The sequence below is a fragment of the Hemicordylus capensis genome, chromosome 4 (genome assembly GCF_027244095.1).
Source record: "Hemicordylus capensis ecotype Gifberg chromosome 4, rHemCap1.1.pri, whole genome shotgun sequence".
Lineage (NCBI taxonomy): Eukaryota > Metazoa > Chordata > Lepidosauria > Squamata > Cordylidae > Hemicordylus > Hemicordylus capensis.
In genome coordinates this window covers 189,892,603-189,918,807 of record NC_069660.1, presented here as the reverse complement: position 1 = coordinate 189,918,807, position 26,205 = coordinate 189,892,603, and positions in this window count along the sequence as shown.

Below are 26,205 nucleotides of genomic sequence, written 5' to 3'. Positions count from 1 at the left end.
CTGCCATTCCTGCCTTTCACCTTGGATTAGCAACCCCCACCAAGCATCAGATTAGTGCTATAACTGGTCTTTGCTCTTCACCATCCACACACTTAACAGATGTGGAGAAGAGGCCCTGTCAACACCATCAGATTCTGAACTGGTAAACCTTATTGTCAATTAGACCATCAGGGGTAAGAAGCTAACTGGGATAGCTCCTTACTACAAGCCCCCTCCAGCCAGTAAGCCACAAGAGGTTGTTTTGGGAAATCCACCCTTCATCACTGTGATGCCTCAAGGTGTTTACTAATGCCTACTTATATCCCTTCTTCCCTCAAACCCACACTGAAACTGCCAGTATTGTGATCTATTTCTTTCAGAAAAGCTGCCGATGAAATAAAACCAGTTCTAAAATCTAACCAATGCAACTGCTGAGTAGACCATCCCGCCTTCCCGCCCCTGACATGTTTCGGACCTTTCAGAGCACTTCTGGAGTGTGAGCAGCACTCCAAACTCCATGGACATATGTTCAACTGGAGGGGTTATGCAAGGGCTCCCAACACATGCCCAGCCACTGTGAGTACACACACATTATTAGAATGCCAGCCACGGCATTGAAGTCGTATTTGAAATGTCCAATGAGGGCTACTTAAAACATTCTGACCCTATGTAATTATGAGGAGGCTGCTGATGGAGCATATTATCCTGAACCAGCAACAACTGTATGCCTTGGATGAATTGAGAGTTTACTGCTTCGCACTTCTCCTGGGTGCACACACTCAGGACCTTTACTGCTTGACTGTAGCCCTATTCAGACATTATGCTGGACACTTGTAGAACAAGTACAGATCTGTACACTGGTACAGTTACTCACATGTTATCTTGAACACAGGTACAGCAGTACACTTCCTGTCTGTACCTCACATTTAAGGGGCCTATACCCTGACTCACTTTCAAAATGAATGGAGGTACAATCATTCACACACACACACACACACACACACACACACACACACACACACACACACTTGTATGAGAGTTTAGACATCTGTACAACATAATGACCAAACAGGGCTTCTGTCTTGAGCCTGTCCAGTGGCATTCAATAAGTTTCAGATCTTGATCCTATGCCCCCACCCCAGTCCGACTCCTTACCCAGGCACTGGATGTTTTTCTTTAAAGAGTCATCCCTATCCATTTTTAACACCAGGAACCAATCAGACATTAGGGTTCCCAACTGGCCAGCAAAAAGGGGGGGGAGGTTTTTAAAAGGCACCCTGATTTTATCAAAATTAAATTGTTATTAAATAATTGTTAAACAAAACAATTATTTTGTTTAAAATATTTAAACATTTAAAAAGAACAAAAAAGTTGTTATTTTTAATTGGTGCTTGTAGATAACAACCCCAAAAGAGCAAACTTCCTTGTGACCTACTGCAGAGGGAAAGGAAGAAGTCTGGAAGATTGCTGTGAAGAGAAGCAGCCAAATAGAGATAAAGAGATGAAGCAGGGCATATGAGGAAAGAGGGAGGGAGAAGGTAAGCATGGCAACAGTGGAGACCTGGCTGGGTAGAAAATAAGATCCTGGATCCCTGATTGCTCAAAAAGATACAGAAAGCCCCACCACCTGAAAGAGAAGGTTCCAAGGATATCCCTCCACTTCTAAGCGATTTTCTTCTTTATCACAGAGATAAAGCATGTAGTGACCAATTAAGTCTACAGAGGAAAACTCACAAGACTTCTAGGGCTGTAAAATAATTATCTCAGCTAGGAATGCAGCTCTCAAATCCTTGCTATGCAAGAACTGGTGAGGCTTTCCAGGGTATGGAGGGCAACACAATTGACTGTTATTTCCTGTGGATCAAACTGCTGTTAAAGGCTGCTAAGGGGCTCATTTAAAACCTGGGAACTTGACTTGAGCCCCTAGACAATCCAGAGCTTGGGAGGAGGAAGAACTCTTATCTTTCTCTTTTTGGATGAGATACTTCAGTTCCTCCTGCCAGGCATTTTGGTGTGATATTAAGCTGTTGTATCCTCAAAGTGTAAATCCAGGTCTTACTGAAATTAAACCAAGAATGATTAGCCTTTCTAGATAACTGTCAAGTCCTCTGATTGGGTCATCCATGCGTAGGGTGGCAGCAGGCCCTGAGAGATGGATTCTGACACCAGGGAACTGTTAAGGAAAACACTGTTCAATATAGAAAAGTAGAGAATGTTCTCAGTAATTGTTTTTTAATATCCATTAACTTCTTTAAAAAATACTATTATAAATTGCAGGATGAGCATTGTACTGTAGACAGATTTAATTCCCTGTTAACGATATAATTTAAAATTATACAAGTACAATTTATTTCTGCTAACACATAATTATGGTATTTGAATTACCTCTGTAGTAATTCTTGCCATTGTTGACTTTCAAAATTATGTTATAAATGTATTCATAGATTTTGTAAGAAGAAAAACATGGAGTCAAATCTTCATGCAAGGTCTATGCTTTATTTGCTGAATAAAATCAGGGCTGCAGTTATACACATCCTTATTAGGATCATTGAATGCTTTAACTTAAAATAGACATAGCATGAAATCAGCACTAACTTGGCCCCAAACCTTTGTGATAGGATGAGATAGTTTGGGAATGATTTCATGCTCTGCTTACTGATGTAATATGGAGATGGCAACTTTTATCAACTAGATTTGCACAATAATTTCAAGTACTGTTTCAAAAATATGATTACTACCATCGAAATATTTTCACAAGATAAATACTGCTCCGAACTGTGCAGATTCTTTAAAAGACAACTACAGGACCACTGTAGTGGCTAGTGTTCTATCTGGAACTCTTCATTGGGAACATATTACACCTATTTTGAAAGAGCTGCACCGGCTGCCAATTTGTTTCCAGATCCAATTCAAGTTGTTGATTATTATCTTTAATGCCCTTAATGATTTGGGCCCTGGAAAGCTAAAGAACTGCCTGCTTCCAGGGGTTTCTGCCCTCCCAACAAGGTCATCGGAGGGGACTCTGCTCCATGTATCGATATTGAGGGAAGCTCAGCTGTTGTGCATGCAGGACAGGGCCTTCTCTGCTGTTGCCCCCATGCTCTGCAATGCTCTCCCGGTGGGTGTCCATTCTCTGGTGTCTGTGGCTGCTTTTAAAAAACAACTGAAAATGCTTTTATTTGTTCAAGCTTTTACCCCTTAGGGACTGCCAATCTCTCCTTTCCAGTTACTCTGTTTAGCGTTTATGGCTATTTTTGGTGTTTTATGTTTTTAACTGATTTTAATATTTTAATGTGATTTTATGAAATTCTATTGTATTATGTTTTATAAACCACCTTGAGATAATTTTATGAAAGGCGGCATAGAAATCCAACAATAAATAAATATATAAATATGACATTTGATGTTCAGGACCAGCTCTGGATTTCAAGAGGCCCCGCAAACCACCCTCCATGAGCCACCTACAACATGAGTGGGCCCAAAGATAGTGGCTTTGATACCAGCACTTGGGTTATGGGCACAGAGGTCGCCTCAGGCATGGTCGTAGCATCCATTGGGCAAGAAGGGACAAATGTGCCCAGGCCCGGAGGGTCAAGGGGCCCACAAGGCCCAAGGTGCAGACTGCCACCACTTTTTCCATGCTGAGTGCTGGTGCCCTGCAGGTGGGGTGCATGGCACTTTACAATGGGAAGAAGCGCACAGGGGCTTCCTTTCTCCTCCCCCATACTGCCTCCTCCCAGTAGAATGCCCCTCGCTGCTGCTCTGCCCCCTGGCTGCCATGCAGGAGCCACCAGAGGAGGGGCTGCCCGGCCCCGATCTGCAGCCTCCTCCAGCAGAGGACAGCGACCCGCAGTGGCCCTATGCCCATTCTGGCTCCTTGCCATCAAGCCAGCGCTGCTGCTGGCCACAGTGGCATCCACTCTCACACACTGAAAGGTTTACTGAACAATGAGTTCAATGGGGAAGGGAAGGCTTGGAGGGGGGGGTTGGTTGCCCTGCCCCTTGTATCAGACACCAGATGCAGGGGGCATGGCTTGGGGCTCTGGGGCACGCACATACTTTATCCGTGCAGTGGAGATCCCCTGGCCGAACTTTGTCCACTGGCTGCCAGGAACCTTCCTATACCCCTGGCTCAGGGATCAGTAATGGGCCTTCAGCAGCTGACCCAAATATGGTGACCTTTGATTGACCTTTGATACTGGCCCTGGCCCGACTGATATTTAAATGCAAGTGATATTTTGTCAGTATTTGCAACTGTGGCTACTGTTATTTTTGTACTGATGCTATCATCCTGGGCATACTGATGGTCATTTTGCTGACCATAAACACCTCCACACTGTACCTATACCAATACTCAACATTCAGTAAGGCTGATTCCATTAGCAGTTTTTGAACTTTTTCCCCTCACTTGTCTAGTGGCTGTAGGTTTCCTGACATACTTGGACTTCTGTTAAATTTGTGCTATTAAAATAGTAAACTGGATGTCAATATTATTGTTCTACCACTGTCCAACTTGCTCTACTGTGCATTGGGGGTGGGGGAGAGTGTGTACTGTGTAGTGTAGAAGAGTTGTTTTCCTCTATAAGTGTCTTTCACGGGGTTTATCCCCCCCCCACTGCTGCATGATGGAAGCAACATTCTAATCAGCTACACAAACATACAATTACGTTCTATTATCTGCAATTAGGTATCAGGAGGAACAGTCTAACTACTCAATTTTAAACTTGATTAAACCACAGTTCTAAGCTATTATGAACATGATGTGCCCCTTTGGGGTGTTGAAAAGAAAATTTATGAAGCTATGTGAAACCTGATTCTCAGAAACTTTTCTTTAAATATTTGAATTTAGATTAAGTTACTCAGAAGCATTTCCATTGATTTCAGTTAAGCCTTACTTCTAAGTAATTGTGCTAATGACTGCAGCCTAAATATGTTGACCATGTAGGCACAGGCATTATGAATATTTACACTGTGTGCTTTTAATACTATGGGGCAGAGGATGTCAGTGTTCCCTTTCTGCACAGATCTGTCTGCTAAGATACCTTGAAGAATACAGAGGTTCTGAGGTGCATCATCAATTTGTACAAGCTATGAGTGAGGCTTGTTGGACCTCAGTTGCACCTGCATATTGCTGAGGAACATCAATAATGGCGGGCAAGCTATCTTTTGGGCAGGTTGTCCAGCGTTAACCTTCTCCTGAGAGGATTCCCTATTACATTTCTGAGGTACAGTGGCAATACCAGAAAATAATATTGTGGGAGGAGGCAAAGAATAGTCACTGAACTGTCAGAAGCAAGTTTTATCCCAGTTTTGTTTCTACATTTCTGAATATTACATATTAATGCTCAAATCCTGAACCATTTTTCTCTGACGGAAGTCCAGTTGATTTTAATGGAACTAAAATTTATCCTCCCCACCTCATTGTTCTTTCACCAGCAGGCAAAAGTAAGGTGAAGTGAGCCCACAGGGAAGTATGTGGGAGAGTTCATCAGAGTGTCCATCAGAGTCATGTCTGCTCTTTCTTGATACACTGAGGATCTGCAGAAGCTCAACCCAACAGATAAAGCTCCCAAAAGATTACAGGAGCTGCAAAAAGTAGAACTAAACAACAAAGCCCCCCCCCCAACCCGGCATAATAGACATCCAGACTAGCACTGTATCATTGCAATAGTGCTGACATCCACACTAATGTTGTGCTGTCATGGGGGGTGGGAGGAGCGGCATTTTTTTTGATGATTTCTCCTTCTCTCTGAAGCCTACTGTGAGTAGTATAGGTACCCACCAGCTGTCAAACTCCATGTGCTTTTGTTTACAAACAGAAGCACATGGCTGGGAATGATGTCATAGCGCCCACCTGGGTGCTGACGACATAGGAGCTGTCAAAATGTGCTTATGTCACTGGAAATGGCCAAAGAAGGGGCGTACATCAAAGGAAATGGTCGAGAAGACCCCCCACATGACCAGAAACGGTCAAAGGTAGGGGTACGCCCTCACATCTAGAAATTTGGCACCCACCCTCCACTCCTACCCCCAAATATTTTCAGGCATGTCCTGAAGGTGGGCATGTGACTCCTCTATGAACATGCCTAGCCATCCTGGACCAATAGGGACAGGTTTCAGACCCCAGAAAGGGCTGGGTGCGCAGGCATGATAATGGTCGGGTAGCCATTGTGTGATACTTTATTGGCCTAAATGGGGTCAAGCGACCCTTCTACGAACAGGACTAGGGTGGTTATGTGTTTAGAGGGGGTCATTTTACTGTTGTACAGAGACGATGGCTGATGCTAGGACTCAGCAGCATCCCATGGTCCTATCATTGCCACAGACACCCTTGAACATTAGGCCTATGACACCAGTGAGCCTGTCCTATCCTCCTGCTGGCCTGAAAACCCGCCAGATGGCTGACCTTATTGCTGGTGAGGTTCCAGTTCCAGAAACTAACTTTTCAATAGCCCCAGTGGATGAGGATGATAAACCAGTATGTGATTGTGGCCACTGTAACACCAACCCTGCAGCCCCTATGGAAACTGAAGATGGAGAGCCTCCAGCTACTGCCTCCAAAGAGGGAAACATGTGTTCATCAGATTCTGAAAAAGAAGCTCCTGTGAAACAAGAGCAGCGTAGGACGAAAAAACTGGTGATCAAGAGACCTCAATATTTTTGGTGCAATGACAACTGTTGCCACAATTCAGAGGGGAACTTTTCTGAGGATGAGGAGTGTGGCTGTGATTTATGGTTGTCAAGCAGATGCTGGAGGCCACATTGTAGGAAACCTTCCTGTGTGTCTAGTGAAAATTGGTCATCTTGTGATTACCTGACACATATTTCAGGCAGTCCAAGATCCACTTACTGCAGGATGGTGTGCTTTACTTCATCATCTGAAAGTGGGGAGGAGGAAGCCATGGATGGCCTTGTGCTTACAAAAGCTGAAGAGCCAGCCCCAACTGAGGAAATCAACAAGCTGGTAAGTTGGATGTGATTTAATTTGCCTGCTTTGTTGGGCTGTGTTTACCCTGCAGTATTGAAATATTGCCCTCTTTTGTGCAGGTGCTGGCCTTTGAAAACATGCACCTTGGAGAATATTCTGCATTTCCTGTGCGTGTACTGATGGTAACCAATAAAAGACAATTGTTTTAAATATGTGCGTTCATACCAGTGTTAAACAGAACCATGGCAAGGCACAAGGAAATCCTAAAGAGAATATATTACACCCCGGGGAGAATGGGGAGTTTTGTGGGTGTAAATCCACTATTTCAAGAGGCCAGGCAGCACAGTAAAGTGCTGAATAAAAAGTAAGTTGAGGCCTGGCTTTCAGAGCAAGATGCTTATATTCTACACAAACCTGCAAGGATTCATTTTAAAAGAAACAAGACTGTTGTTTCAGGGGTGGATGCAATGCACAATGGCAGGCAGATTTAGTGGACATGCAACAGTATTGTAAATACAACAAAGGCTATAAGTACATTTTGACAGTAGTGGATATTCTATCTAAATATGTATGGACTGTACCTCTAAAAGACAAAACATGGAGGGAAGTGGCCGCTGCTTTTAAAGCTATTTTCAGAGAAGGCTGAGAGCCTGGCAAGCTCCAGACTGATAGAGAGAGGGAGTTTTTAAATAAGCCTGTAGGTGCACTGTTAAAGGAGCGTGCGATTCACCACTTTGTCACCAACAATGATCTCAAAGCAGCCCTTGTGAAGAGACTGAACTGGACATTAAAAACTCGTATGTGGAGGTATTTTACTGCTCACAGTACCTTCAAGTATATTGATGTCCTGCCTCAGCTCCTAAAGAACTATAACCACAGCTTTCACAGAACCATACAGTGCAGGCCAGTAGATGTCACCGCCAGCAATGACTTGTCTGTTTGGAAAAGAGTCTATGGCAGCACTAGCCATAAAAAAAGTCAAGTCTCCTGCATTTAAAAAAGGAGATCACATTAGGATTTCTAAAATTAAAGGAGTTTTTGAGAAAGGTTATGAACAGAACTACACCGTTGGTTACCGATCATGGTCCATCTACAGAGGCACTTTTCCGGTCAGATACCTCTGCAGAATCTTACACTAATATGGCTTCACGTGCATACACAAACCCCTCCATATTCAAGAGGGGGGTATCACCAAATTTTAACCAATATTTCACCAGTTTCACCAAAGTTTCACCAAGTCTCACCAGGTTTCACCAAAGTTTTGCCAAAGTTTCACTAGCTTTCGACAGGTTTTACCAAAGTTTCACCAAGGTTTCACCAAAGATTTACCATAGTTTCACCAAAGATGTAACATAGTTTCACCAAAGATTTAACATAGTTTCACCAAGTTTCACACTAATATGGCTCAAACTAATATGGCTTCACATGTTTATCCAGATCCCCCCATATTCAAGAGGGTGTACCACCAAATTTTCACCAAGCTTCACCAAGCTTCACCAGGTTTCACCATAGTTTCATCACATTTCACCAAGTCTCACTAAGTCTCACCAAGTCCCACCAAGTTTCACTGGGTTTCACCAAAGTTTTACCAACTTCCACCATAGTTTCACCAGTTTCACCAGGTTTTGCCATAGTTTTGCCAATGTTTCACCAATGTTCCACCAAGTTTCACCAAGTTTCTCTAGTTTCACCAAATTTTCACTGAGTTCCACCATAGTTTCACCAAAGTTTAATCAAGTTTTGCCAAAGCTTCATCAAAGCTTCCCCAGGTTTCACCCAAGTTACACCTAAGCTGCACCTAAGCTTCACCAAAGCTTCACCAATGTTTCACCAAAGCTTCACCAAGTTTCAAGTTTCACCAAAGTTTCACCAAGTTTCATCAGTCACCGAGTTTCACCAAGTTTCACCAACGTTTCATCAAGTTTCACCAGTTTCACCAAGTCTCACCAGGTTTTGTCAGGTTTCTCCATAGTTTCACCACATTTCACCAGTTTCACCAGAGTTTCACCAAGTTTTGCCAAGTTTCACCAAAGTTTCACAAAGTTTCACCAACTCCCACCGAGTCACCAAGTTTTGCCAAAATTTTGGCAAAGTTTCATCAAGTTTTACTAAAGTTTCACTAATGTTTCACCAATGTTTCACCAAGTATCACCAAGTTTCACCAGGTATCACCAAGTTTCACCAGGTATCACCAAAGTTCTTCCGAGTTTCACCAAGTTTCACCAAGTTTCACCATAGTTTCACCAGAATTTCACCAAGTCCCACCAAGTCCTGCCAAGTCCCACCAAGTTTCAACAAATTTTCACTGAGTTGCACCAAAATTTCGCCAAGTTCCACCAAAGTTTCACCAGGTTTCAGAGTTCCACCAAGTTCCACCAAAGTTTCACCACTTTCACCAGAGTTTTACCACGCTTCACCAAGTTGCACCAGAGTTTTGCCAAGTTTCACCAAAGGTTTACCAAAGTTGCACCAAAGTTTCACCAGGTTACACCAATGTTTCACCAGATTTCACCAGTTTTGCCAAGTTTCACCAAAGTTCCGAGTTCCACCATAGTTTCACCAGTTTCACCAGAGTTTCATCAAGTGTCACCAGGTTTCACCAGGTTTCACCAGGTTTCACCAAAGTTTCACCGTCCCACCAAGTCCCACCATGTTTCACCATATTTTCACCAGAGGTTCACCAAAGGTTCACCGTTTAGCCAGGATGAACAATAGTTTCACCAAAGCTTCACCAAGCTTCACCAGGTTTCACCACATTACACCAGAGTTTTACCAGGTTTCGCCAAGTTTCACCAATTTTTCCAAGTCCCACCAAGTAACCAATTTTCTGCCAAATTTTCACTCAGTTTCACCAAAGTTGCACCAAATTTTCAGCAATGTTTCACCATGTTTCACCAATGTTTCACTGAGTTCCACCATAGTTTCATCATGTTGAACCATGGTTTCACCATATTCACCATAGTTTCACCAGGTTTTGCCAAAGCTTCATCAAAGCACCCCCAGGTTTCACCCAAGTTGCACCTAAGTTGCACCTAAGCTTCACCAAAGCTTCACCAATGTTTCACCAAAGCTTAACCAAGTTTCGTTTCACCAAGGTTTCACCAAGTTTCATTAGAGTCACCACGTTTTGCAAAATTTCACCATAGTTTCACCAGTTTCACCAGGTTTCACAAAAGTTCCACCAAATTCCACCATAGTTTCACCAGTTTCATCAAGTTTCACCAAGTTTCACCAAAGTTTCACCAAATTTTCACCAAGTCCCACCAAGTCCCGCCAAGTCCCGCCACGTTTCACCACATTTTCACCATAGTTTCACCATAGTTTCACCAAGTTTAACCAAAGTTTCACCAATGTTTCACCAAGTTCTACCAAGTTTTGCCACGTTCCACCAGGTTCCACCAAAGTTTTGCCAAGTTTCACCAAAGTTCCACCAGGTTCCACCAAAGTTATTTATTTATTTGATTTGTATACCAAGTTTCACCAAGTTTTGCCACGTTTCACCAAGTTTCACTAGGTCCCACCAATTTTATCCAATTTCACCAAATAATCACCAGTCTTGCCATTCTACCAAAGTTCTGCCAGAGTTTTGGCAAAGTTTCACCAGGTTTCAGCATAGTTTCACCACTTTCACCAGGTTTCACCATAGTTTCACTATTGTTGCACCATAGTTTCACCAAACTTTCACCAAGTTTTGCCAAAGCTTCATCAGAGCTTCCCCAAGTTTCACCCAAGTTGCACCTAGGTTTCACCAAGCTTACCAAGTTTCACCATAGTTTCACCATGTTTCACAAGGTTCCACCAACATTTCACCAGTTTCACCAAGTTTCCCAAGAAGGGAAACATCTATCATGGCTGCATGCTGAAAAGAGACCTCACTTAGGAATATTGTAATGAAGTTTCTGTACATGTGGGTAAGCCAGGCATGTGTGCAAAAAAATGCAAAAAGTTCAACAAAGAAACACAATGCATGGTTGCCTGAATGAAACAGCATTATGATCTCTAAATATGTATCACATCTCTGAATACATATTAAGGTTATATTAGACAACAAGAATTTACTTTTACTAGAAAATAGTGATTAAATATAATCTTCTTAACTAGTGATTTAAATTGTGATTTGAATCATTAAAACTGAGTTCTGTGAAATGATTTAAATCATGTTTTAAATCAGAGTAGCCCTGATTGCAACCATTCTATACAGTTTCCAAGTCAAAGCCTTAATGAACTCGTGAGGGGCTTACTCTCAGGTAACTGTTGAGTGCACAGGCTTGCAACCTAAGAATATATCCCAGAAATGTTTATATTGTGAGACAGAGAGAGGAAAAGTCTTGCTTTTTAAAAAGTGTGCATGGGCATACTTGTGAGAAGAAAGGAAATTAGTGGGCTTTGGTGGAAACTTCTCATCATCAGAACTTATGCTAATAAAAAAAAAATTTGGGCTAGGTTTTACAAATGTCAGTGGTACAATAGTCTCCAAGAATCTCTTGGGGGACCCCATTATCACACAAACAGTGAGTCTGCAAAAACAAGATGGCTCAGAGAGACACAGTGTATTCCTACAGACATAAGGTGGTGGGGCTTGTTTGTAGAGGGGTCGTTTGACCCCATTTTGGACAATAAACACAAAATGGCCACCCGACCATTATCATGCCTGCGCACCTGGCCCTTTCTGGGGTCTGAAACCTGTTCCTATTGGTCCAGGATGGCTAGGCGTGTTCATAGAAGGGTCACATGCCACCTTTGGGCCTATTCTGAGGTAGGGGTGGAGAGTGGGGGCCAAACTTCTAGGAGTGAGGGCATATCCCTACTTCTGATCGTTTCCAGTCATGTAGGGGTCTCCTCTGACCATTTCCTGTGACGTAAGCACAGGAAACCGCTCCCATGACATCAGCACCAACATGGGCACCGTGATGTCATTGCCCTGCCCTGCCATGTGCTTCTGTTTTTAAACAAAAGCACATGGCATCTGACAGCTGGTGGGTACCTATACTACTACTGTGCATCCTGAAAATATAGCATGACTTGTCCCCTTAGCTAAGCATGGTCTGCCCTGGTTGCATTTGAATGGGAGACTACATGTGTTAGCACTGTAAGATATTCCCCCTAGGGGATGGAGCCGCTCTGGGAAGGTTCCAGAGTTCCCTCTCTGGGAAGGTTCCAGAGTTCTCATCTAGATTCCAAGTTCCCTCTCTGACATCTCTAAGATAGGGCCGAGAGAAATTCCTGCCTGCAGCATTGGAGAAGCCGCTGCCAGTCTGTGTAGACAATACTGAGCTAGATGGACCTATGGTCTGACTCAGTATATGGCAGCTTCCTATGGTCCTATGTTCTATCCTCACAGTAATGGCCTTGCCGCCCAGTTCAGGGATCCCAGACTTCCAGGCTTGGGTGAAGTGACTCTTTTCTCTCTATAACTGGACCTTGGGTGATGGTCATGTCCAGGGATTAACAAGGCTCAACAGGGAAGTTCTGGGTTGGGAACCAAGTTCCTAGAGAATCATACACATAAAATAAGGATATACAACACATTATGGGAAAGGAGAAAATGCTTCTTTAACATCAGAAATGTATTCTGTTGGGATGCATCCCACAAAATGGTTTTGCCTAGTTTGTTTCATGTAATACATTTAGAATTGTGTTCTAAGTCCCAGAAAATGTAATTTTTATGATATACCATATTTCTTTAAATATTTTATTTATTTATTTATTTATTCAATTTCTATACCCTTCCAAAAATGGCTCAGGGTGGTTTACACACTGAAATAACAAATAAATAAGATGGAACCCTGTCCCCAAAGGGCTCAAAATCTAAAAAGAAACATAAGCAACAGTCACTGGAGGTACTGTGCTGGGGGTGGATAGGGCCAGTTGCTCACTGGAGGTACTGTGCTGGGGGTGGATATGGGGCTCCATTTGCAAGCAACTGACTTCCCTTTTAATTTAACAGTTAATTATTACCTTCTTTTTTAAAAGAACCCTTGAGCTTGGGAAGTTGTTGCTATTAGACTCACCATAGAAACTGAGCCTTAGGTACAGAGACACTACTGTGACATTCGTTCAAAATAATAAGTTTGAAAAACGTGTTTTCAGTTAATCTGAAAGCTGATTAGCACGGTCACCTTTGAGCAATTTAGATTTGGGAAATTTAGACAAAACATATCTAGGTGGATTCAGAAGCAAAAATGGAAAAGAAAAATATGGTCCATCTGTCAAATTGTGAAGGCCAGTGATCAGCTTTGAGTGAAATTACAAACCATTTTATCCAAGATACCTGCACTGAAGTTATTGAGGTTGTTCACATGACCGGGTAGGCAGGGCAGTGGGCAGGCAGGGGAGAAGGCTGGTTAAACTCACCTTCCCCCCAGATGAGCACTGGTGCACATCCCTGATATGGATGTTAATAAAACATGTCAATTGGAGGAGCACTCTAGCCCTATAGAGATGGGACACTCATCTCCTATAACACTCCAGTCCTGTAGAGATGGGACAAAGCAAGCTACAGATTGCTTTGTCCCAAGTCAGTTAAAGCATCATCTTATGCAGGCAAAGGGAGCAAGTCTGCTGTTCTACACAACCATAGGTTGAAACCCCATTCTAAACTATTAGAAATGTATATTCATTGGGTTGCTAGGACAGAGATGGCTCTGCAATGGCCAAAGTGGATAAATGAGATGCCCAGTCCTGCCTCATAATGTGAATACTACAATAATCTCTGCTCAGTATTGTTTGTGATACCACTAACACCAACTTTGAGAATGCAGCACCAACCTATGATTAGTATGACTTGGTTAGCAGCCTGAGCCAGTTCATGGTACCTCTGCAGTACCACATGAAATTGTTAGGCTCATAGCATCAAGTGCAGGATTATAAAACTACACTTGTGAAAGAAGCAAATGACCAACATGGTGATGATGATATTAGCCAGGATCCTAACCACCATGCGTGGTATTCCCCTCATGCATGTGGACTTCCAGTCCTTCCAGCAGCCACATCTCCCTCCAATCTTTCTCAATAGTGAAGGACCCTTTTGAAAGTAACCTGATAAGAAGTGTAATTTGTTATGATAAGATATGGCCCTCACTCAGGGCCCCTTGAGGCACATCACTAAGATTTCCTTCATTGGATGGAAATTATTCTCCCACCATCACAGTGCAGAAGCATAAAGTTTTATGTTCTTACATTGGAGTGGGGGATAGATTTCAACTGAAATAATAAATAACTAGCTGGCCCAGGTGCAGAGCATATGCACCTCTACTTGTCCCTTTTTTCTACCCTCCTTCCCCACCTCGTTTTCGGCTCTCCCCCCATTCTCGTCCCCCTGGTCACCGCCACTTTCTCTCTCCACCCCCAGCCGCTACCGCTTCTCCCCTCCCCAACTGCCATCACTTTCTCTCCCCCACCCCCGGCCACTGCTGCTTTCTCTGTCACCGCTTTCCTTCCCCCTGGCCATCACCACTTTCTCTACACACACACACACACACACACACACACACACACACACACACACACACACACACACCACTTTCTATCCCCCCTCCTCCAGCCGCTGCCACTTTCTCTACACACACACCCCCAGCCACCGCAGCTGCTTTCTTTCCCCCTCCTGGCAGCTTGCTCACAAACTCTTGTGAGAGCTGTCATACACGGGATTAGCCATGGGTACATCTTAGCAAATTATAAAGAGAGAGAGAGAAAAAAAAGAGTGCCATCTATTTTCTTGGCACTTTATGACATTCTGTAAAGAAATAACATAATTTCAACTGTGGAGGAGAGAACAGAGGGCAAGAGTGGCTCTGGAGGAGGACAAGGTTGGGCAAATGTCCACTCAGAATAGTTTCCCAGCCCAGCTGCCCTCCTCTATTTCTGTGTCAGAAATTTGTTATGAAGGGTTCCTTCCATTCAGTAAAGAATTTCTCTTCCTCTCTGCCATCAATCAGCCTCAGCTTTGATTCCTGGGGGTGGGGAGCAGGGCAGCAAAAGCGGAAGAAGTGGGTCACAGCTCACTCACCCATAAGTGCACTTTGCCCTTTCTGTGCCCCCCCCCAGTGTTTTTGCTAGTGCTGCCACTGGAGGTGAGGGGAAGGACAACAGAACCAAGGCTAAAAACATGAACAAAAGGCTTTGTTGCAGAAAGGGGCAAGGACTAAGGAAGCCCAAGACTTCATGGAAGAGGTATAATTTGAAAGGAGAATAGCCCATGTCTCTCCTTTGAAATGGGGTACACAGAAGTATACCAAAAAACAGTTAAATCATTTTCAACCGTGGGTCCCAAGTATTGTTGGACTACAACTCCCATCAACCCCAGTCATAATAGCCTAAACCACTGTGGTTAGGGATGATGGGAGTTGTAGTGAAACATCCTCTGGGGGCCCAAGGATGGGAATCAATAGGCTAGACTTTTGAAACTTCATAATGATTTACATCATAAGTAGGTTTACTTCTCAACAGCACAGAGCAAGCCAATTCCTTCTATTTCATCCCGCCACCCAAGTAAAACATTTTAAAGGTATATGTCAGGACATGTGTGTACATATTACATTTTACTCCTTGGTTACCAGGGAATAACACCCTTGAAAACACTGCTATAAGCAGCGGCTAGAGGTAATTTACTGGAGGTAAATGAAAAGAGGGCAATTGTCGTCTCCATCCAGCACAGTGATATGACAGAACGCAATTCCCCAGACACAAATGCTTCAAAAATGTGCACACAAGCCCTCACAGTTCCCCTCTGCTCATAAATGGCCAGTAATAGGTTTCTTGCCATGGCTGATTACAATTCCTATCAGGTCACAGCGGTTTATCCCTAAGTAAATATCAGGCCTTGATCAATCTGTTTGTATTACTCTTCTGTTAGATCCTTACTGGCCCAATGGAAATGTCAGGACAAGTTAATATATTGGATTTATCACTGTCAGTGCCAGTTTCCTTATATATTTTAAGAAGGATAGTACACCACTTGAGTTAGTATACAGTACTGCATCCAAAGCTCATTACAATAGTATTAAATCAATTCAATTTATGGTTTTGCTGAGGACCAAACCAGACACAATCCCAACTGTGGCTGCTGCTAAAAAAAATATAAAAAAATCAACTAAGCATCTTGTTCTCTCTACCCTCTCCATAGCATCTAACAGAATTTACAGTCACATCTACTTGCACTTCAAATATCAGATACTTGCCATGCACTTCAAATATCAGATACTTGCCATCCATAGGGCAGGTTCAGATGAACTCCAGAAAGGATGTCGGAGGGAAATGGAGGTTCCTGAGGAGTATGGCGCAAGCCGCAAGTTCAGCTCATTTTGTGCCATGTGAACCTGCCAATGTCAGGTTGCTAATGTTGGGTTCCCTCCACTGCCTGACATTTATCTGACATTTGTAACTGAGATTAAAAGTTGGGAGGCAAATATTGGGTGACAGAGGGCCCATGACATTGTCAATCTGACATTGGGGGTTCAGACAACATAGAAATGGCCAGAAGTAGCTGCTTGTGTCAAGAGTGCACACTCCCCAAGAAACTCCAGTTCCCTCCAGCTTACTTTCTGGTGGTCATCTGAACCCGGCATTTCACGTGGTGTTTCTATAGATTTTTAGTACTGATGCCACAGATTGCATATATCTTGCACATATCTGCTTAATGTAAATAGCCCAGTTTATTAGCTAGGAGCATGTTCCTGATTCATCTCTTGCCTCAGCCATCAACACACGTGTCAGCCACAAGCAAGCAGCTACGCTCACAACCTCAATTCCTATCTCCTATCTGTCTATTGAAATAAACTATAGTAAAACTAAAGTCTTAGGGTTCGCCGAGCGAGCTAGGCGTTATAATTGGTCCATACAAGGACACAAGATTGAGCAGGTTAATTCCCTTAAATATCTAGGAATTATGTTTCACTCTGTTGGCTCTAGAAATGCCCACTTTAACTCCATCAGGCAGTCCGCTCAATTGGTCTATAAATAACATTAAATCTTACCATTTTACACACGGTGCTGCTTTTATACCTGCTACATTGAGACTTTATACAGCTAAAGTACTGCCTTTGCTTTTATATGGAGCCCAACTGGGACCTGCAAGTAATTGTTGTGCCCTACTTGAGGCTATTCAGACTAAGTTTATTAGATGCATTTTGTAGGTACTGTGTTGTGCTCCTAATGCTGTCATCAGAAGAGAAGTTGGGCTTATTAGGCTGGAATCCTTATACTGGTGCTGTATTTTTCAGTTTTGGTTAAAATTGCGTTTTGGACAGGTGGGTTTAGCTTCTTTGGCTATGAATGATGGTTTTAATTCGAGCTGGAAATGAGCTGTGTTGAGTAAATTTTCTCTTTTTGGCCTCTCCATAGAGGATTTGCATACTGTAGGAATTGAGCAAGCCAGGAAGTTAGTTAAGCAACGTGTTCTGGATACTGAAGTTCAACAAGAAGGTGCATGGATCAAGCAGGGTTTATATTTAGGGAATCAAGCCAGTAATCTTAAACCTGCTAAGCACTTTGATGTGGTGCTTGTTCCAAAATTTAGGCGAGCCCTCACTTTTAGCGCATTTAAATGTTCTTCCTACAGCAGTATTGGAGGGCAAATTTAAGGGAGTTCTGCTATCTTTAAAACTTTGCCCATGTGGCAAAGGGGTTACAGAATCCATCTCACATGTTATTCTTTATTGTGATTTTTATAGTGAACCACATTTAAGACTTATATCTCCTATGTTAGATAATTTGCCTGGCCGGTCTGATGAATTTTATTTAAATTATCTTTTAACTAATGCAGATACTGATATTATATCTGTCATGGGCAGGTTATATTATTTGTCAAATGCATACTGTTTTATTGTAAATGTTTGCTGGTCAATGACCGAATAAACTTATATATCTACAACATGGGGAGAATAATACTCAACTTATAGGGTCATCATAAGAATTTCTGAAATTGTGTTTGTGAAGTGCATTGCACTCTCAAAAAGCAATATAAAATGTTAAATAATATAAAAAACATTTTAACTGAATTTCTAAAATTAACATCATTCTTCCAGACTTTTAATTGTTTATTTTTGAAATGATTTAAGACGACATTTTCCCAGTATAATTTTATGCAGGCTGAAAATACTCTTGTGGTTGGTGCGTATTTTGGGTCCATCCTTCCTTTCAGAAAGGAGCTCAATTGCCTGAGTTACTATAACCAATGAGATTATTTCTGTAATGAATGAGAGGTACATATATTACAAAGTTGTATATATTCCTTCTCTTTCAGCACAAAACAGAATTGAGTACAAATCATTGCCTGAAATGCTGATCTACATCTGGCAAGGAATGTCTACTCATTTAATCAGCCAAAATGACGTTGATTAATTTTGTTATTGATCACAGTGTCTTGTTTCCTATTACTAGGGAGTCACAGGTTAATTCCATTCTTTTTGATATTGACACTAAGCCTACTAAGTCACTGAATTGTGCAAGTGTATTGGTCATTATTTTATTTATTCATGGTAATAAATTTTGTATAGGATGTGTTTCCAGTAGGATCACGATGGCTCTACCTAATGCTGTTTCAAAATGGATGCCTAAAGTATGATCAAATTATTGCTTGAAATGCAACATCACTTTCCCTTTTTCCAAGTGTCTGTCCTTGAAACTTCTTGGAAGAAGGACTAAACTCAGCAAAACAAAGAAACTCCCTGAACAAGTTTTTGGAATAATAATCAAATGGGGGGGGGGGTTTTGTAAATTTCTAAAAAGCTGCCCAAAGACCCCAAAATACCCACCACTCAAGTGCATCTCTGTCCTGAATGTGGGATTTGGTTACTTAGAATTTAAGTGCTTGAAACTTAAATCTGTGTGCATCCATACTCATTCCTATTTCAAAATCTTTTTATATGACCCAGCACTGGCAGTGCCGCCTTCATTGGTTTCTCTAATTCTGATACTGGCTGATATCCTGATTAAGTGTGGGCACATACCAAGAAGACACATCTACACATTGGAGAGCTTCCCCAGCTGCACAGCTTCAGGTATGCTGTGGTGGTGGGGAGGGGGAGGAGTGAATTTCAGTATCTGTTCTGCTTCCAGAAATGCCCTGTGCCACCCAAACATATGTCACTGAGGGTTGCACTGCTCTCTAGGGCATGTTTTAGGTGACACAGGGCACTTCCAGAAGCAGAGAAGGTAACTGAAATGTGCCCCTCTAATGCCTCTAATGTCAGATCCATTCCAAGCCAACCCAACTCAACTGAGAAATTGTTAAGAGGGTCAATAGGCCCCTCTAGGACTCCGGCCAGTGCAGTGGGTTCTGGGAATCATAGTTCTTTTAATGGACGTATCCATTTTAAATAGAATGTATTCATTAAAATAGATGTATCCATTTTAATGAATACATCCATGGTTGTATTCACAACTATTGACCTATCTTTCATATAAATACTGAACAAGTAAAAGTTCTTTATGCTAGTAGCATTCCTCTTAGGTAATATCTGTCACCTTTTACTATTGTAGAAAAGAAATTTTACCAAAAGCCAAACATTTAAAAATGTAGAAAACAAAAATCTGAAGCTGTGGTTTTTCCAGAAAGGGGATGGTATTAGGTAAAATAGCCAGGGAGGAGAATCATTACAAGTTGGGTTTCATTCCAATTTGGGGCAGGTTCATCAGCAGTAGTAGTAGTAATTTTTATTTCAGTCACTGATCAGCAAATACAGAAAAGCAAAAAGAAAGAGAAAAAGAAAAATATATAACGTTTCTAAAAGTTCCTTTAAAAAGTTCCTAAGTTCCTAAAAACTAAAACTTTTTCCACCTGAAAAGGAGGAAACCGACTCATTATATAACAGCTCAATAGATAGTGATACTTAATTGTTCAGGTACATAACATGGTCTTACAAATTCTGCTAGCAATTAGGAAAAACTTGGCAAGTGCATAAGAGATCTTATCATGATATAAAAGATAGCATATGTAGAAATAATCAGAGCAGCCCAGAAAGTTTAATAAATATGGAGTAATAAGCATATTACGAATGTCCCTATATAAATTGAAGGGAAAATGGCCTGCTGCAGTGCACCTAACTTTATGGCAGGTATTCTGATACATACTATATATGGGAAGAAGTAAATGGTGGTCAACTTAGGAAGCTTTCAGTTTATGCCATAACTTTTATCTCCATGCTATGGATAAGGCTTGGCTCACAACTGTCTCCTTTTGGACCCACACTCCAGATTGCCCATCCAAGAGAGTCAGAAGTCAGAGCCGAAAGCCCTTCACACAGAACTTTACCAGTCTTATCAATGCAAAAAGTGTCACTTCTGCCAGCTTCATACAGTCTCTATTGTCTTTTCTTGCAGCTAATACATCATGAATTTTGCTATATCTGAGTTTCTCTCTAAGTAACTAAAGTACAGCAATTCTTGCAGCTCCAAAGGTGAGAGACTGGCGGGGTGGGGGGAGAGTAAGGAAAATCAAAAGATGCAAAATAAACTTATTGATCCCTATTGACAATCATCTCTAATATCTCAGAGTTACATAAACCTTGCCAGCCTAGGTTACAATATAGATGTGCATTGGTTAGCATGATTATTTATTATTTATCATATTTTTATTTATTTATCATAAATAAATTATTGCAAAACTCAGGCCCAAATGGCCATTAAGTTTGGTACAGTATCTTGATCAGAGTTTCAAAAGCTTCTTCATCAACATTTCTATAAGAAAAGCACAGACACATCATTCCCAGAGAAAGCCTCTCTGTCAGCATCCTTTCAGCATAAGCACCCCATTCTCAAAGACAAAAGTACTAAGTTCAGAGCTCCCCAAAAGAATCTCCTGGTCTATGAACAGGCCTGGTATCCATCTTAGGTGAGGGTCTGTCTGTCCCTGATACATATAAAAGCTGAGTCTACTTCATGCACTACAAAAGCAGCCCTGTCAATATGGGGTGAAACTTCGTGCCAAAATTCAGACACTGTTTTATGTTGGATATATTTTGCATTTCAATGGTCAGCCTCCAAACAAACTATTAATTATTTATTATTTATTATTATTATTATTATTATTATTATTATTATTATTATTATTAAAAATGAAAAACTAACAGAATATCAAATATCCAGTACTTGAATCTAGGTTGTGCACAAAATGGATTTTACTTTTGTTTCAAACTTGAAATAAAATGCAGACAGTTGAAATGTTTCATCAAAACAGCGATCAACCTGGTTTTTTTGATGGAACAAACCTTGAAATGTTTTAAGTGTTTCAGACACGGGGAACAATGGGGAAATTCAAAATGCCCCATTGTTCCCCATGGGTAGCTGCTAAGGACACCAAAGTGGGTTAGGTGGTAGGGCATGATGGGTGCTACCTACCACCCAACCCACAAAAGAAATGGGTATCATTTGTATGATAAGCCAACCAAGAAGCAAGGAAATTGCAAGCCTATCGAAAGCCAGTGCCAGAAAACCAACCAGCAAGGGAAAAACAGGCCTCCAAAATGGTGCTCAAAATGTTGAAACATTTTGAATTGAAATTGGGTTGTTTTGTTCTGAGCTTGAAACTGGCCCTTTATTTAAAGGGCATTTTGTTTGAGACACTCAAAATGGCCCAATTCGAGTTGTAACGGCCCATTTTGAGTCAAAACATTTCAACATTGAAGCATGTTGCACATCTCTACTTGGATCAACAGTGTGGTAAAGCCTTCCATTTCCCTTGGATATGATGAATAACGAGGATTTTGTGTGTTTAACATTAGGACTGCTTTTAACAAATATGACTGCATATTTGTTGATATATAGTATTGCATTGTGGATCAGGGAAATCATATTCTATCATTTACAATAGGCATTCTCAGCTATTTTCCAAATACTCTTAACATAAATTGGTTTCCATGAGAACTCACAGTTCTGGGATAAGAAGGGAAAAGAACATGGCCAAACAGATGTGCAAAATTTTAATCCATTTCTGCAAATGCTGTTCTTTGTTCTGGACCTGCAGCTTTACCCAACAAATAATACTATTTATAAAGCCAGAGGATACACATTAGTCTTGTAACCAAAGAGGAATTGCCTTGAACTCCCTGTGCCACGTATATTGTATTTATTTCAAGGAGGTGAATCTTCCATAAACTTTCAGATAAAAGATATTTATTTGAATGGCCTTGAGGACATCCAAAAGATTATGACAATCAGAATCTCATTCAAAACCCAATTTTATTTACACTGGATTGAGCTGACCTAGGGCAGTAGTGCTTAGACAGGGAATTCAGATAGCAAGGCATTTTGGCTAAGACCAAAACAGGTACAACAAAGGCCTAGCTTAGAGTGTTGGACTAGGACCAGGGAGACCAGAGTTAAAATCCCAGTTCAGTCAAGAAACTCATTGGGTAACTCTGAGCTATCTCTCTGACTAATCTCTCAGCCTAACCTAGCTCACAGGGTTGTTGTGAGAATCAATATAGCAATGTACACCACTCTGGGCTCCATGGGGGTGTTAGAGATTTGGAGGGGAGAACATTTATCTACCCCACCTGCAGCAGAAGTGCACAAGTAAGGAGAGCACTGCTAATTAAAACTATGGTCATTCTCATGACTGAAATGGGGAAGGTTGGCAGGGAGGCAGGCTCTGACCTGCCTCCATGCATATGATCAACCCTCAACATTAGGCTTTGCCATTCACACAGCACAAAATCAGTGTCACAGCAAAAGGCAGTCAGGAGACAGAAGAGGAAGTCCTCCAGCATCCCAGAAGCATGGTGCATTGGGGGATTCCCCCGCTGCTGGGTGCTCTTGCTGCCTGGGCTTTGTGCATGCTCAGGCTGCAGGCAGACCGAGCGTGCACATGACTGGGTAAGAGGGCACACTCATGCCCTTCTACCTTAGAAATAGCCTGTGGGCGGGGGGGACTTCAGCTATCCAGTGAGACAGTGCTGGGATTGGGCCCAATCTTGGAACTCCACACAATTAGCCCTACCCAGGTTGGGCTGTGCAAGCCCTGGTATGTGTATGCCCTCATTGTCTGGAGACACTGAGTTAAAGTTCTAAGTAACTTAGTTTATTTAGGAAATACATCAGAGAGATAGGAAAGGACTACATACCTGGCTGCTTGCTACATCAGGAAGGGGAGGAGGAAGAGGAAGTCTTAGGTGAAAGAATGGGACTGTCTAAAAAAAGGAAAGTAGAGTAGAGAAATCATAGTCAGAAAGGGGATTCCCTTGCTCACAATCTCTACCCTAGTGTCTCTAGTAGTCAAAAGGGTTGCTGGTGTTAAGGGTCAATGCCATTAAGAGCTGCATCTCCAACAGGAGGAAGGAAAAATGGGATATAAATGTAAGAATAAAATAAAAACACATGTCAATCACCAAGTGTACATTTGAAGATTGTTCACATATGCATGTTCATCAAGAAGTCAAACGATAGGCATGCATGTGTGAACCAGCCTGAAATGACTGGAAGCTGAATGTGTATGAACTCAGTTAGCTGAAAAGCATGAATAGGTAATGTCACATGACAATATGTGAACATCCACATGCAGGTCATGGGTAATAATAAATCCATTATTCACAGGATCCATCTGTGCATTGTCACCATCTAGTAATGGGTGAGAAGGTTAGGACTGGTCCCATAAAAGATGTGTCAGTGGAAATAGTAAAATAATTCCTTTCCTTTTCATAGGAAGTCTAAAATCTATGAAAACTAACTCTGAAGAACTTCACTAAGGGCAGCAGGCTTGGAAGTCATCATAGCACATGCCTGAGGGTCTCCCAACTCCTGCATGAGCTTCCTTCCTCTTGCACAAGGTCTGGATACAACCTCTTGTTTACAAATGCATAATTCAGTTGATTGTTTAAAGGAAATATCAGTCTCTGTTTCTGTGTGATTGTCTCCTTTACAGTCACAGTGAGCTGCATCATGTCATGCATTTACCTTAAATGAGATTCTGATTTATTATTTTATTTAGAAATAGAAGTTCTTCTATTCAATCCTAAATAGAAAATGCTTAAGAGTCCAGGGATCCTATTAGTATCCCTGGATTAGTATGATAACGGCTCTGAAGATCAATTTAAAGTATTTTGTTGCTTTCTTCATAGATAGATATTCATATAATCCATCATGTCAAAAGAAATCATGTTCAGTCTAATCAATTTTATGCAACACATTTACATCTGAAATGCTTCACTGCAGACATTGACATGATGCACTTTTGTGATGTTTTTTGCTAGTGTTTGTTTCAAGGATGCATAAAACAAGCCCATTGATGTAGCAAAAAGGAATAGCACACTGACTAAGCCCAAGATTTACTGTACTAGCAGATAAGTACATAATATGAGGGATGTAATATCATTACTGTGCACTAGATAGAAGCCTGTTTAAGCCTATAGATGTTATTCAGAGTGAATACTAAGAATGAGAAAAGATATTTAAAATGGCTGTAATACTCTATAGATATTTGCTCAAGTGTTGCCAGTACCATATGGTGAATGCAAAAAATGCCTTTACTCTGGTCTAGTCCCTTACGGCAGAAGTTCTAAAACTTGGGTACACAGATATTGTTCGACTACAACTCCCATAATCTCTTACAATGGTATTCTGGGGATCCAAGTTTGAGACTCCCTGCCTTATGGAATCAGAAGTAGAAATGCACAAAACATTCCCTAGTCTTTCTGTGAATATTACAGTCTTCTTCTAGTTATCCACTCTGTAAAAAGGTGAAGGTAAAGGTGCCATCGAGTCGGTGTCAACTCCTGGTGACTACAGAGCCATGTGGTTCTCTTTGGTAGAATACAGGAGGGGTTTACCATTACCATCTCCCAATCAGTATGAGATTATGTCTTTCAGCATCTTCCTATATTGCTGCTGCCCGATATAGGTGTTTCCCATAGTCTGGGAAACATACCAATGGGGATTCCAACCAGCAACCTCTTGCTCCCTAGGTAAGTTACTTCCCAGCTGTGCCATTAGGTGGCCTGTACCCACTGACAAATGTCTTGCTGCACACATTTTCTGCTAATGACCCCTCTTCCGGGTGGCAGCCCTTTTGAGTGTGGGGTTGCAGGGCAGAGTTGAGATGCATGAATAGGAAAATATTAATAACGCCCATCAGAAGACAGAACAGTTTTGATTCAAAATGGTCACTCCCCTTTTACAAAGTACTTAGGAACAGACTTATTTAGCATTAAACCTAACATTGTCAGCTGTATGACCCGGGATGTCTCTGGTTTTAATCTCTGTTAAGTGGCCATGAGCAGGTCTCAATTTCTCATCTATCCCCTAAAGAGAATAATACTGGTGTACTTTGCAAGGCTGTTGTAAGAATCATTGAGATAAGGTCTGTGAAGTGCTTTGAACATTCAAAAGCACTATAGAAATGCTCAGGAATATTATTGTATTGTTAAGTGTGAAAGCTATGCACATGCAAAATTTGGCATGTGTCTCCTTTAAAGAATTCAAACAGGATACTCATATTCTGGTCAACACATCCAAACATTGTAAAAGGACATATATCAAATTCTAAATACATACACCCTTTGTATTTGACAAGGAGTTTGTGGTATTTTCTACTCAAAATATATATTTATAATTGATCCCCCAGACACAAACAATTAAATTCCAGCAAGGTTTGAGTTGAAACAGTACTATTTAAAGGCAGTGGAGCCAGGTTGAAAGTGCTCTTGTTACATTTAATACAAATGTTCCATTTTGCGTTCCCAGGTAAATTCTGGAAAAGAAAACCAGCTGTGCAGGGTGCCTAGAGGCTAGTGCCAATGACATCACCAATGTACATCTCCCCAACTCTAAACCCTGAGCAGTTTTGCAACTGATTTTGCAATTTTAAGTGTGTGTGTGGGGGGGGGGGTGTTTACACTTACCACTTTAATATATAGGTCACCCCCCCCAGTTTACCTGAAGTGTGAGGGGAAGGACAAGAGTGATGGGTGAGCTAGCATTCAACTTGCTGGAGTATATATGGATCAGACAAGTTGAAATGCTAGGATCATACTGCAGGTGAAGAATCTATCAATAAGTAAGATCTGACTTCAATCCTCTATTGCAAATATTGCATAGCTCTGAAAACCTGCCTAGGCCCAGGCAATTCACCCTGCTTCCTCTATCCTGCTTTCAGATTATATTTCCCAGCAAGCAGTGCTCAAAGCCCAGTTGGACACCATACGGAGCTGTAAATTAATCAAAGCAAAGATCTGGAATATCTCTCATCACAGGTCATACTGCAGCCTGCAAAGCAATCCTTGGAATACTGTATTATCTGGAATGAGGAAAGGAAATTGCTTTTGTTTGCAAGGTACTAATCTTTTATTTCAGTTGTTCTAAACAAA